A 15,537-nucleotide genomic window follows, 5' to 3' on the forward strand; every position below is an offset into this window, starting at 1 on the left:
AATACCAAACAAGATACAGTGTCAACCAAATGTTGTTTTTCTACTACGTATTTAGTATTCCACTTTTATTACTTTTTGAAGAACAATGACTCAAAATGATTGGACAAAATGCATTCCTGCACCATAAACCATCATGGTCTGTACAGCTGAACTCCTCTTTGAATACTGGATTCATTAAAAACTTAGTTTTTCATATTTTGATGCTATTTCTACATTTAGAGTATTCACAACAACCTGGATCAAGAACATGATGTAGGCGAACAGCTGTGATAAATCAGTGAAAAGGCAACAAAATGGAATGGAATATTTTATCCACTTATCTATGCATGAATACGACTTAAAATTGTCAAAAAATGTTAGAAATCAGTGGTATTTTTGAAAATTTTGGCAACTCGGTGGAAGTGGAACAAGTGGTATATAGAATTATGAAGTTGTTTTGGGAAACATGGTTACACATTTACACATCCAACAGACACAGAGCATGATTAGCATTCATTTACAGCTATGTGTCTGGCCATCTGATGATGATCTGCCTCTTTAACTGCCATGTTCTCCTCCATGTTCTACAGCTAGTTGCTTAATTTGATCTATCTGGTGCCGGGCGAGTAGTGTACAGTGGCTTAATCAGAGCTTTTCAGTGAAAACAGCTGTCTGTTGTTGTTGGAAACGATGAGAGCTGAGTTGCCGGCTACAAAACCCAAACAAAGGCTAAAACCAGCTAAAAGGATCTAAAAGTTGAGGGGAGCTGCAGAGTTGGGTGATGATTCTCTGTGTGTTTGTCACTATGAATGACTTCTTTCACATTTCATCTGTTGCTTATATAAAAATATTGGTTAGTGCAGCTTTAACATGAGTCTATTTCAGGAACCAAATTGGTGGATGAAAAGATGTTTTACAAAATACCATCCTCATTATAGGTTAGAGTCAGTATTTTCATATTTCTTAAGATTATCATTATTTTCATTGTTGCATTAATTTGAATCTGTGCAATGTCATTTCTTGAGTCAGTGACATGACATTGTAGGTCTTGCAATGTGTCAGAATGTGATGTTGAGAGGCAGCTAAAGTTCAAATCCATTTACATTCACTTGGTGTGTCTGGTTGGAGAAGAAAACTGAGGAGTCAGCTGCTGAAACCACGCTTCATATGCAGGATAAGCGCCTGCATCTGCAACTTGTTAATCATATAAAACCAAGAAAGCAATGACACACAATGAGGTCAAACATCAATCTTGAATAAGAGAATAACATTCCATAATCTTTTATTCATGATTTGTTCGAGTGCACAGGTGCAGTTGCGGGGAAAAGCCATGTACGATTCAAGTATTTACAGTATATAAATATTAACAGATCACAGATTAAATACATTACTGTGTTTATAGGATATCTATTCATGGGGTTGAGGAAAGAGCTGCAATCGTTAGAGTGATAACATGCAAACTACTGCCTCTCACATTGCGTTGAGCTGGTGGTGTAGCAGCTGGTAGGTGGGAGAGTGTGAGATTAAACTTTTCACTGATTCTAACAGGACTTTTAGCAAAGACGTGATCATGGCGTCTCTTCTTTTATGTTCTTTGAAGATGATGCAACATTAACCCTAACTGCCTTCAGCATACTGAAGATTAAATTTGACAGGTATTTGATGAAATGATGAATGAAGAATTTTCTGCTTTTCGGTTCAGCTACCTTGTAGCAATATTTCTAAAGAATTGAGCATGTGTGTGAGTGTGTGTGTGTGTGTGTGTGTGTGTGTGTGTGTGTGTGTGGCAGTAAGGAGAACAGATGGAGAGAAAACAGAAGCAGTTGCAGATGGGCATTGGTAGACTTGAACATTAACTTGTAGACAGACTGACACAGGTCAGCTTTCCAGGAAGATTGCCACATGTTCAGCTTTAGCAGCCAGAAATATCATGCTGGTACTTCAGCCCACACATACACACTCACACACTCTGAATAATGAGAGCACTGCACAGGTGCACCAAATTGCTCTGCTCTACGCAAGTCTTACATATCACAAAGATAATGGCGAACACTCATAGTAATAAACTGTGGAATCAAAGTTGCAAGAGAACAATGTAGTCCTGCTAGGCAAAGGGCAGGAAGAGAGAAGAGTCAGACACGGCTGAGTTTGAAATTGGAAACGGACTCTAAATACGTGAAATGTGACCTCTCTGAGGAGAAAGGAGCTGAAGCTGCTGCACTCAGTTGAAAAGTACCAATTAGATATAGTTGGACTCACTTTTGTTCACTGCCTCAGCTCACAATAAGTGGTGGTCTCTCTCTGTGTTAGGTGATATCGAAGGTGAGATGTTTTGGACACATTTGGAAATACTCAAAACTGTGTGAGGAAAACTGTGTTTGTATTTGATGGCAGTTTAGAGTAGGGCTGGATATCACAAAAGATACTATTACTATACAGTATTCTATAATACATAGAATACTGTATACACTAAAGAACTCAAATATCTGCATGAAAGGAAGTTAATACCTCTGCCTTGGTAATGTATGAGAAAGTACTGTTACACTTACATCAGTAACCTGACGCACCAGATGGTTTGTTATGTAGAACCATCTGAGAAGTTGTCCATGGAAATTGTTTGCTGATTGGTCCAAACCACCAGTGGTGGTTTGGTCTGAACATATATTTTAAGTATAGGAAGCGTGTCCAAAAAAAGTACATTAATACCCATGTCACAGCATACTTCCATTGATTGGTTCTGCAGATGTACTCTCATGTACTACTGTATGTCAAAATACAGTTATGCTTGTCTGCCATTAATATGCTGTAGATGTACCACATACAGTTTGAGTACATTCACAAAAATATAGATTTTTTGACTCAAAGAGTGCAGGATGTATCTCAGGGTGGCAGGTAAAATCTGGCAAACTGGTAATAGCATGTAAAAATATTCTAGAGAATGCACACAAGGTTGAAAGTTGCACGAGAACACTTGAAAACAGCGTACTAATAAACTGTGTACTTTTTGCATAGGCATTGGCCAAAAATCCATAATAAGTATGATAATATATTTAAAAGAACACAACCTTGTATACTAAACATAAACTACTTCTGAATACATAACAAGTAAACTTTCTAAACACACTTTCAGAAAATATAATTACATATAGGCTACTTTTAAAAACTTGGGCTTGTTGCGGTGGCTCAGGCACACAGAAGGTTGCCCTCATTGCTCATTGGAGATATTCTAGGAATGGCCAACTTGGAGGACTGGGAGACTTTGGTGCAGCCACAGACAAGCTGGAAAGATTGCAGTACAACTCTGCACTCATCTTTTAGTGCACTGAGATCCTTTATGGCAGAAAGAATGTGTTCTTTGCTTGTTGTTTAGGCACTGTGACCCTGATTTTTGAAAAATATAAAGCTAACAGAAGCTTTGTGACATAATTATAAAGCACCTATGTTTGAAAGAGATAGTTAACTCATTCTTATATGTCACAGATATAGCAGGAAGAGTGGTCTTTTTATAGTTAGCACAAGGTATCAAATTTCTCTCACTGCCCTTCACAGCATCCGTGAGTTGAAGAAAGGACACAGCTCAGATAAAAGAGGAGCTCTTTGAATGCCTGTTGGCTTGGTGCTCAGTGGGATAAAGACATGAACTGCAATATAGGTCAGAGGTTTTCATCTACCATCCGCTCTTTTTGAGCAGTGTGTAGTTGTGAATCCTGTCCTTGGGTGGTCTGCTCTCCTATCTGACTGGGGAGAATGGAAAAGAGAAAGTCATGCTCTGCGCTAGTCTTTAGGCTCACATAATTTTCAGTCACAATGCGAGGCCTCTGAGCTGATTTCAGACTCCCTCGCTTCTTCCTGCAGTCCTAATTGCTTGGCCCACTTATGACTGTGATGTTGTCATCTCACCTCACGACAGCCTCCAGCGAGCCAGCATCTGACATAGCATGACGAAAATGCTTTTTTTCCCCCCTCAACCTCCCTACTCCAAATAAAAGACTCTTATATCCCAGTGCCAAGTTCACAAAGAAACAGAAGTGGTTGTCACAAATTGATCACGCAGTTGACAGCATTGTGTTTATGTTATTTCCACATCCTTCTGCCTTTGTATGTGTGGAGCCCTACAGTGGAAGTTGTCTTTTTTGTTTGCGAACGAGAGTGGTTTCATAGAATTTAAGCTGTAGGCCACATTTAACAGACATCCCACGGTATAAAGTAAAAATCATTTAATTAGCATACGTCTAACAAACAAAGCAGCAGTGTGGCTCCCTCACAGTATACATAAGCTTCTTACAATCAAGGCTCAAAGAGGGTTGATGAAATGTAAATCAACAAGACTAAGAGTCTGCAGCCATGCTAGCCACTCTGTGGGGCTGTACTTGGGCACAGTTTTGCTTTGAGTTAAACCGTTATGTCAGCTCGCTTACATGTTCACAATGACAATGCTAAGATGCTAATGTTTAGCAAAAGTAGACAAATTTAAATCTTGACCTAATGGTGGCAGGAAAAGTCAGTGGATGACCAACATCAGTAGGATTCATCATCTGGAAACCATGAATGTCTGCACGAACATTTGTGCCATACCATCCATAAGATGTTGAGATATTTCACTGGGTAAGTTGGCAAATTTTGACCTGACTGAGGCGCTAGATGAAAAGTTAAGAGATCACAAAAGTTATTATAATTAATTCTGACTGGAAATTGAATGTGTGTGCCAGATCCAATCCAAATCCAATTCAATCAAATGATTGTCAAGGAATTACCAAAGTCATTAGCATTCATCATCTGGGAACCATGACAGTTTGCACAATATTACGTGGGAATCCATCTGACAGGTGTTGAGATATTTCAGTGGTGGACCGACCGACTGTCATTGTCTTTCTGCTCCTTTCACTAAAAACTGTAAAGAAGAAGAAACATTTGAATAAAAACCAAAAAGTAAAGTTATTGACTGAACCTGAATAATAATACTGTTGGCATTGAAATTCTATGCTTACTGTTTGTATATTCTGTCCCTATAATTATTGTATCTGCAGGGCCTCTACAAGCATGCATTCACTGAAACAAACATGGCACAGAATCACATACACACACACACAAACTCTGGTTAATTTGTTGAGAAAGCATTCATTACACTCACCTTGGGCATTAAAGTAAAAATAGCCTGCTTCAATAATTTATGACAAACATTCTTGATTGTTCTCCACAGGCCTTTCTCCTTTTAGACAGCTAGTCTCGGAAAACATAGGTGTAGCAATTGACATTAATAATGGCTGCGTTCCATTTAGTTGTGCTAGCGTCGAGGCTAGAGCAAGTTACAGCAAAGTCTCACAATGAAGTACCTCACAGTCTTTATATCAGTAGCAGCAAATGCAGTAAAGCATAAGGGACGAAAGAAGAGGGGAATGTATTCAATTCTGTTGTGATAGATTCTCCTCAAAAGTCCAGATTGCATTTTTATTATGCTATCTGCAGTGCAAAAAATCCATAGGCATTGGGTATTTTATAGGCGAGCATCAAAAATTTACCATTCAGCTGGGATGGTCACAGAAGCACAGAAGAACCGATCGCCATCTCCCCCGCTAATAGTTTCTTGTATTGGAAGTTAATTCTCCAATGGAATTAAATTATAAACCATGTCCAAACAAATTACCGTCAAGCCGCAAGCAGGTGCGTTTTTTTGACAGGCTGAGGGCATTAGTAATCTTACGCATGAGCCCTCTCTCCTCTTAGCTCGGGGGGCCCCTGCTTCTAAGTAATACTGCCCCCCCCCACCCCTCAAATTCCTATTCCAGAAGCCATCGGTGTAGAGGAACACAGGGCAGAGAGGTACTACACTGCAGAGGGATAGATTAATGTGCCATCTGAATGTGGATCTGTAGAGAGCGGGTTTCATCCCTGTCCCAAAAGTCAAAGCAGGAAATATTATCAAACACATCTCACGGGGGGGGGGGGGGTTTACCTGTTAAAACATTTATTCTCACTTTCAATTACAATTTGGTTTCTCATCACAGAGAAGAAAATTACCATGTATGATATTGCCATGGGATATAAAGATAAATTGTACCTGATATCCAGTTTGATATTGCTGAGAAAATAATCCTGATATGAGTAAAAATGTTCAGTGCGCTCTTTTTCCAGTCTTACAGTATTGAGTTTAAGCTTGCCGCATGCGTGAGAGCTAACTGATGAATGTAGATTGATAGCAGTCCTTTCCTTCATAGTTCAGATGGAGACAGACTAGTCCTTGCGTTTTCTCCTCTGGGACAACACGCTCCCCAGACATTAACTATTGATCCAGCAGGTTGAAATCAAGAGGAATAAGTGTTTAACTGATAGTCAATGGAACAAGATTCCAGGGGACTCATATGCAAGTCACTCCAATTGGATGTTTTAGTCACACGCACATGTTTACAAGCTGCTCGTTTTGCACTGTTAATAAAATATACATGTGCTGCTCACTTCACATGCCTGGTCTTAGCTGCTGACTGCTCATGTGACAATCATTATATTGGCTATTTTTGACAACAGTTGGGAAATAAGCCAGATATTTAAGCCTAATGTTCTTTTTGAGGTCCCGGGGAGCCTTTTTAATGGGTTAATGTTGTTTTATCAGCTTGGTACTTCAACATCTTTCCTAATTTTATGAGAATTGCTTATAAACATGATTTTTAATAAATGACATGTTTCAAAAGTCTACAGAAAATAACGTGTTACTTTTGTTTGGAGTCTCAGGGACTCCAGTTGTAAAACATGGCTAAATAAATTGGATTTTCTTATGTTCTATATCTATGACATGATAAATTTTACACAGCACTACCTCTCCAAAATCCAGCTCAATCACAAGAGATCTGAGAGGAAAATCTGTTTGCAGTTTAATTGACCCCAAAGACAAACTTTTGTCAACGTGCAAGCCAAGTTTCAGGCAGAGGGAGCTGTTAACATTTCAATACTTTTTTTGCATTTTGTGTTTTAATGAGGTCAGAAGAAAAGAGAAAAATGTTTCAAGGGAAGAATAAAAACAGTTGAATTAGCAATTAAAAAAAAACATACAGTGGAATCTGTGGGATCCAACAATAAAGCCAATCTAAAAAAAAAAAAAGGGTTAAATATATTCTTATTTCTCCTGCATATGGTCTGAGACATAGCAGAAGGTCTGTAGTCTTGCATCATCTCACTAATGAGCAGAACCCTTTGCAGAGGAATATTTAAAAAATTCAGGTCATAAGGAATTACATAAGAAAAATCCAACCTTGTCACACAACTACTCCAGGTTAGACAAGTGAATATTAGAGAGATTTTTTTCATCCTTTCTGTATTTTTGAATAAAAAGCAAAAAGCCAACTGTGGAGAGCCACATGAATGCCGAAAGAGGCTCTCATTGAAACAGTACTTTCAGGAGGTGGGGAGAGGTCAATGAAGGCTTTTTTAATTATGATGAACAAAGCTCAGCTTGTCAAGTAAATAAAACATAATGAAAGTGGAAACAGGAGATTCCCTCATGGTCTAATGGAGGCTTGATCCGGCTCCATCTGAGAGTTTAAATATTTTTATTTTTTTTCAGACTAATTAGGCTGTTTTGTAAAAGTTTTCAGACAAAATGCATTAGCAGCCAACAGACAAGCATGGAGGAGAGGAAATTTAACATCTCTATTGTTATTCAAAACATGATTCATTTGGTATTTCTCCCGCTCAGCCCCTCTTCTTCAAACAAAACCGACATGTTTGCTCTGCCTCACTGTGATCTTCCATGTAAATATTGTTGTCAGCTAAGCTTGAGCACATTTGCATTCTCACATCCCTCTCATATGTGGCCTTCAGCAATCACAGGAACCCTCCGTCGACTTTGAACTTCATACGGATGCACATGCATACAGTTGCAGGAGAGAAAAGGGGCAAAAGAGAAGCAGAGCGTACATAGTAAACATACTGTATACTCTCCTCCTGGTTGAACCAGTAGACATAATGTACAGTTGGAGGAGGTCAGCGCTAATACTGGCAGACACTGAGAGAAGGAGAAGATTGAACCAGTCAAGGCTTGAACAGGTGGTTATCAGTGGCAGAATCACTTGTGAAAGGAGCTTTTGCCCTTTGATAGAGAGAAGATGAAGGGTGAGGATAAGAAATGGTTATTGATCGATGGTTGCTTTATCTGCCTCAACCCTGATGACCAGACAATGCAATCTTACTTGGTCCAGAAAGGTGCAAAGGTGCTGATGGGTTTTCAGAGTACTTTATTCTCATTTGTACAGTTTATATCATCTCAATTTGGTCTCCGAGATTAGTATTAGTATTCCACCTCATGCCTTTTCTTGCTCTGTGGTTTCACTGGAAAATTAAAATTGTAAGGTATTACTAAAAAAGAGAAACCAAGTGGCCTTGTTAACCTTGAAAAATGGATTGCCTTGTTTTAATTACTTGCAATCATTAAAGCTGCACCAACCAATATTTTGATAGTAAAAACTGAACAGGACAGGAGTTGCTCATACTTACAAACACACAGAATTATCATCCAACTCTGCAGGTCCCCTCAGCTCCACTGAGCATTTTAGCTTCTTTAATTGCGCATTGTTTTGGTTTTGCAGCCCACAACTTCACTGTTTTGGTTCAGTTTCACTGCTCTCATCAACGGTCTCCAGCCTGTTGTTTCCAGCACCACCAAGCAGCTGTTTTCAGCAAGAAAAGCTTTGGTAAACACAACATGCCCAACATACCAAACTAGCTGGTGAACATAGTGGAGCCTTGAGGTGCTTAACAGAGATATCTTTCAGGAGTAGCGGCCTAATAGACCTAACAGGAGAGTGAATATTGGAATTCCTTTCATCAGGTTATCAGAATCGTGACGACAATTAGTAAATCAACTATTTGCTACTTGTTTGTCATATCAGCTTTATGAGTTGATAATATGTCAGTGTTGTGTTTCCAGCTTGTTGCACAGTTCTCAAGGGACCAAAAATAAATGAATACAGGCTTAAACAATTTATCTCCTTAATGAACAAATCTGAGTACAATTTATCTTGTGTAACTTCCCATGGTTGTTTCTCTAATGCAGCACCCTGAACATCTTGTGAGTTGCAGTGCATGAAACATATTTTCTGTCTCATGGATTTACTTTAGCTTCACTGATAAGGACCTGAATCAAAAATATCCTTATTGCCTGGTTGCACTCAGCTATAGCTTAATAAGTGTGATTGCGTGAGCAAAATGCACAGGGCGGATTGCATTTGCATCCCCTAACACATTACCATTCAATAAATAGAAAGCATTGGTATCATGGGAGATGTGTGCTTTATAATGAGAAGCCTCACCGCTGTTCTCAAACGTCCCTATAGCTCACAAAATGCACAAATCTAGATATATACAATCAAGCAGCAGAGACGCACACATGTACATGCACGCACACACACACACACACACACACACACACACACACACACACACACACACACACACAGTCAATGAGTGTGCTGCAATAAAAAGACTCCACTCTCACTTCTCCTCTCTTCAAACAAAGATCATTTTGGGAGCACTGATGGAATACCCTGAGCCCATGTGGCTTGAGGTGGATATCAATTAAAATGATGTATGGCCCCAGTGTTTTCTAATTGGGACATGGTGATGTATTTAATAACACACATTAGAACCCTAATTAGAAGTAAATTGAGCTGCATCCCATTGTCTACTAATCAACATAGTGGATTGGGTGGATAAATGCCTTCAGTTGGAGGGTCTCTGTGGTCTATAATGCTTACATTTCAAGAGACATCTATTTGTTTTCTCAAGCTCAGCCTGTGCAGCTTGTGCTTCAGCGATGCATTTATTAAGCACTGGGTTGAGCAATTTGTTAGTCACTGAAAAATAATGCTGCATCCTGTGCTACCTACGATGCTAAAACTTTATTGGGTTACTTTAAATCACTATAATGCATTTAGAAATAAATAATCATTTCTTTAACAGATGCTGAAATAGATTAATCACCGTTAATCATAACACTCTGTCAGTGTTAAAGCTTAAACACAGTTCTCGTTTAATGATTCAACATGCTGGACTTCTCAGTGTCTGCAGAAGGATTTAGGGGAAAAAAAAAAAAAAAAAAGAAACACTCCTGATTATGATCATCCCCTCCGTGAAAATCATTTCCACTTGTGTAACCAGGTGATTGCCAATTGTGACTTCATCTGAGAGCGAGAAACAGAGAAGTCAAATCAATCACATTATTAGTCCCAATAAAGCAACAAAACCTTTTCTCTTGGCAGGAAGCGCCTTCCATCACGGATAATTGGAATATGTATACAAAGGATGTCCAAGTAAAAAGGACCATATAACCTTTCCAATGATTTGCGAGTATATGTGCTATTTGAACAAAGGCAGTATTGTAGAATTAGTATGGAAAGTGCCATCATATTTATTTCATACTTGGACACACACAATCTCTCTTTGTGCTCATTGTGCCCAGAAGGGATCATTGTGAGGAAGAAAATGTCCACTGGAGGTAAAATAAATACCCATATCGCTGGTTTTTGGATAAATAAATGCTTTTGTTCTGTCACAGTAGGACTGTTGCGGACTGGGGAGGTCAGCATACTGTAAATAGTAGTCATACATCCATGCTGACTACAGTGTAAAAATCCCTCTGAGCACATTTTATGGATTGGAGAAACATTTGACAAGCTCTCTGCAATCGGATGTGTCAGTGTAAAGGATTATGTGTTTTATAGGGTCTGGCCCAAGCAGCGGATCTCCTCCTATAAACATGCACTACAATTTAGCCTAAGGTGTGCACTGGAAAGGTTATCCAATCACCCCTTTGAAAGTGCCTCTCAAAATGAGTGAATGCCTTGGCCAATGCAACACATGGAGCAGTGCAAACCACAGAGCTTCTATCAGCGACAAAACTGAATGGAACTTTGCATTAAAATATTCCTGGTCATTCCTTATTTCTATGTCTTCTTACACTTTTGTTTTCCCCTCCAAAGCAAAATAACCCACTCTGCATTTCCTCACTTATTCAAGAACGTGAGACAACACACCCACGTATTGATCGCAAATTCACTTGTACTGTATTGGTTATCTATATGGTAATGTAGGGCTGCATGTCTCATTTTATTATTTCATCTTTCTCTGTCTCCTCATTACAACAGTACAGAGCTGTGAACACCTCCTGCGTATCTAGATAAGGCTATTTGAATGGATAACACATTCTCCTCTACATACAAAGGGTTATCTTTAAAAGAGCAAGCCCACCTGCTCCAACAAAGCCATTCATCATTTTGGCTCTGTATTCCTTTGTCTTGGGTGGATAATTAGCATAACTTTGCCAAAGAATCATTTATTTCGAGGCAGAGAGATAGATAGATGGATATTATCTGTCTGACCAGTTAAAATGTCAGGAGCTGTACCATCACCAGATCTGTTTAAAGAGCCACTTAAACATTGAACCACAAAAAGGGGGGCCTCTTTGATTTTGGCCCAATCTTCAGTACCAATTATACTGAAGTCCACAATAGTAGGTTGGCCCTGTACTGTGTTGACATACAGTGTAACCACAGCCAGAATACTCACTGGATGCTTTCTCCCAGCTTTGATTGCCTTCCAGCAACAGTTTTCCTTCCTTCCAGCAATGCAAAAATATTCTGTTGCAAGTACAAGTTCTGTATTCAAAATGCATTTTAATAAAACTGCTTAAAGGATTTGGCTGGTGATTTCCTATATATTTTTTTTTACTGTCAAGTAATCTCATCTGCAGAGCCAAACCAATGATTAACTGATCCTACTTACAAGTATTGTGTGTGTATCCAAAGCCTGATATATCGTATTCCTCTGTGCCATGGACCTCTGTTGTTATCCAACTATTAAAAACAAGTCAATGAGCCACACCGCTGTATTGAGTGACATGTTCCTTCACCACAAAGAGTGTGATTATGGTTGTTTGTTTAGAAATGGCTCCATGGAGAAATAAAAGCAATCATGTTTTCATTCTCCAGATTGCATTTTCTGTAAGGCAGACACCACTATGCACATGCGAGAATGTGGTTCTGTTTATAGAGCTTTGCTAGCTTGTTGTGTTACATATCACAACCTCTTGACTTTGTGCTACATTGTAAATTTCTCAAAGAACTTCAGTACAAAGTTGAGAGGTTGTGAAATAGCTCTGTAAATGGAACCGTGTTCCTGCATATGCACAGTGGCGTCTGTCTTACAGGAATTGCTCTCTGGAGAATGAAAATGTGATTATTTTTTATAGTTTTTGGACAACAATAGAGGTCTATGGCAAAGAGGAATGAGATATATCAGGCTTTGGATACACACACAGTACTTGTAAGTAGAATGAGTTCATTGTTGGCTTGGCTCTGCACATGAGATTTAAACTCTTTCTGTTGAAGTATAAAATACCCTGTAATGGAAATACTCAAGTGAAGTACAAGTACCTAAGAACTGTACTTAAATGGCTGCAGTTATATAGCGCTTTCATCCAAAGTGCTTTACAATGTTTCTGCGGCACCATGAGGTGTCAAACGATTCAGCCAACTAACGTCAAACACCTTACTAGTGCCTACTGAAGACATCTAACATCTGACTAAACCTCTCAACACATGCGAACAATTTACGTAGACTCACAATGGAGACACAGGCGTTACACACAGACATGTGTTGCGCCTGCAGTGGTTGTTCCATATAGATGTGGCGTTCAAATGAATTGACGGGGTGAATTCACATAACATATGCTGCACCTGATTTGGTGCAACATACTCACACCTACAGCTGTACATGTAATCTCATATGCACACAAACACCACATCAACACACTGCACCTTACAGTTTGAAATGCCTACATGCCAGCACGCCAACACACCTAACCTAGAACTTATATCAAGAAAGCTCATTGGGTTTTCACCACTATTCCACCAAGGAACAGCTCCTCTCTCTCTGTGGCACATAGATGGCAATCATAAACTAATCCGGTAAGATACTGTAAGATACTAAATGAGTGATTCATGGCGGACAGATACATAGTTCTACATAGTTCATTTCCCTGCTTCATTCACATTGTATAGCAATTCTTTGAATGCACATGCACTGGCTGGAAGAACTGTACATTAAGTGATAATTATGACTCAATTTGCCTGGATATTTTAACCTTTTAACATCCACTGGCGACCCGCTTAAGCCAGTTGTAAGCGGTAGCATCACACAGTAATGAGTCAAAGCAATTGGCACAATTTGGCCAATTGGAGATGATTGGAGAGGTTCAGGGACAACAGTGACACCACAAACTAAAAACTCCCTAGCTCCCATCAGATTAGGCCTAGAGGTCTGGAATTTTATACAGGTTGAAAAGATGTAGAAGGTATATGGTGTTCTGCATAGTTCTGGCATAAAGCATGTCCTAAGTATTGTTATTCAAATATGACTCATTATAGACAAGGACCAAAAATGCTTTTTTGAGCCTTATTTGAACTGATGTAGTTTTGTTTGTGTTTTAGCCACATGCTAAACAAACGCATTTCCAGAAACTAGAAGATGTCACTTGTCAAATGAAGCCTAATACATGCATCATGGCCTTACAGTTCTTCTGTTATAAGTTTTTCCATTTGGGTATGCCAAATAGCCAAAAATTCTATAAAAAGGGTGGATGTTAAGGGGTTAAATGACAAACCAACAAAGACCCCTGCACATTGTGAAGTTAGAGAGACCAACAATATTTATAAACGCTATATTTTAATTTTGCTGGGCATCTCAAACAGACGACAAGAGCTATTGTGCCCTATTATCTCCAAAGCGGTGGACAACTGTGTTTCCCAGTATAGGTGTGCAGTTGTACATGCACTGTGTCCGCGTGCTACATGAGAGTGGGCATCTTTCACAAAAAAGACAAATGCCCCTGATGGAATAGTGCAATAGTGGTGAAAATGCAATGAGCTTTCTTGATATAGGTTAGGCATGTTGGTGTGTAGGCGTTTGCTGCAGCACAACAAATGTAACATGCACTCCACTGACAACGTGTACCTACACTATACACATGCCTAGATATCTTTTTCAACAGAGGTGCAGTGTGTTGATGTGGTGTATGCGGTGAAGGTATTGTGTGTTAGTTGGCTTAATCGTTTGACACCTCATATGGCACAACCATCAGGAGCAATTTGGGGTTCAGTATCTTGACCAAGGACTCTTCCACTTACGAAGTTGGGGATCGAACCCCCAACCTTCTAATTAGTGGACAACCCGCACTACCTCCTGAGCCACAGCCTCCCAGTATTCTACTTAAGTACAGTACTTGAGTAAAAGTGCTTAGTTACTTTCCACCTTTTTGGAACAACTGAATAAACATGCACTGCACTACACCACAAATCAAGTACAACAGAGCTATTAATGTCAGGCTTGGCCCAGATTTGTGGGTGTAGATTTACACTGAAGTGATAATTCATGCAAAATCACCCAAAGTCTATTAAGTATGAGCCCTGTGGACTTGAAAGATGGTTTTATAAAGTTTGTAGATGCTTTTTCTCATAGAATGGAAACTGTGGTCAACTTGCATGGTTGAAGAAAACAAAATGTCCAAAGAAACTTCTCAAACAATTCCTGCTGCATAATCCATTTCTTCACTGTCCATCTGTGTGCTCAATGCGTTCCCAACTGTCATGTTTTTGGCTTAATACGCAGCTTCTGTCAGTTCTCACATATGACCTGATGAAGATTATGAGCAGGTGTGTTTGTCAGTTTGAGCACATTATAGAACCCTCCTTCTGCTCCTCGTTTGTCATAACCATTTTATCCCAGCTCACTGTTTTGACATTTTGATACCTTCTTTTCTGCTATAAACTCTCTCTAAACAATTGCAACCACAAATGCAAACTGTACACCCTCCATTCTCTATGAAGACGAAAACTACAAACTTTTTTACAGTAAACTTTCAAGCTCAAAAGACAGATTCTGGCTTGAGCATCACCCCAGCTGTATTGACGATAGCAGCAGGTGATGTCAGTACCTTTCAAAAGGAACAGGAGAATAATTCCAATGAGTAAAGACACAGCAGTGAACATCCACACAGTTCTGCTTTCTCTGCACATATCTGCATTTTGTGCTCACCTTAGGATTTCGCCTATGGTCAGATGAACGTAATGAGGAGGCAGGTGTAATTACTGAGTTGTGACACAGTCAGTCTTTCTGTGCTTCAGGCCTTGTGCTGGCGGCGGTAAATATAGCTAATTACATCCTCTGCTCCACAGCCTCTTTATCTAAACTCAGCAAGACACAGACCTGCCCACCCAGCACTTCATTACTGTGCACCAACCTAATAGGGACCTGATGTTTTTAACCACCCTCACAAATTGCTCTATAATAGTTGGCAGCATGTTACAAAATGGACAGATGTGCCCTATTTCAATCAGACTTATGTCTCAGAAAACGCAGATAGAAGTATTACATGTTACAACTATTTGTTCAAGGATATCATTGATCTTAGAGGAAAATATCAGTAAGTCTTCATACCAAATATATAAGCATTTTTTTTGATCTGCCACCTCTAAAGTTCAAGGCTTGGTTACGCTTGAGCAATTAAAACTACTT

The sequence above is a fragment of the Thunnus albacares genome, chromosome 6, assembly GCF_914725855.1.
Source record: "Thunnus albacares chromosome 6, fThuAlb1.1, whole genome shotgun sequence".
NCBI lineage: Eukaryota > Metazoa > Chordata > Actinopteri > Scombriformes > Scombridae > Thunnus > Thunnus albacares.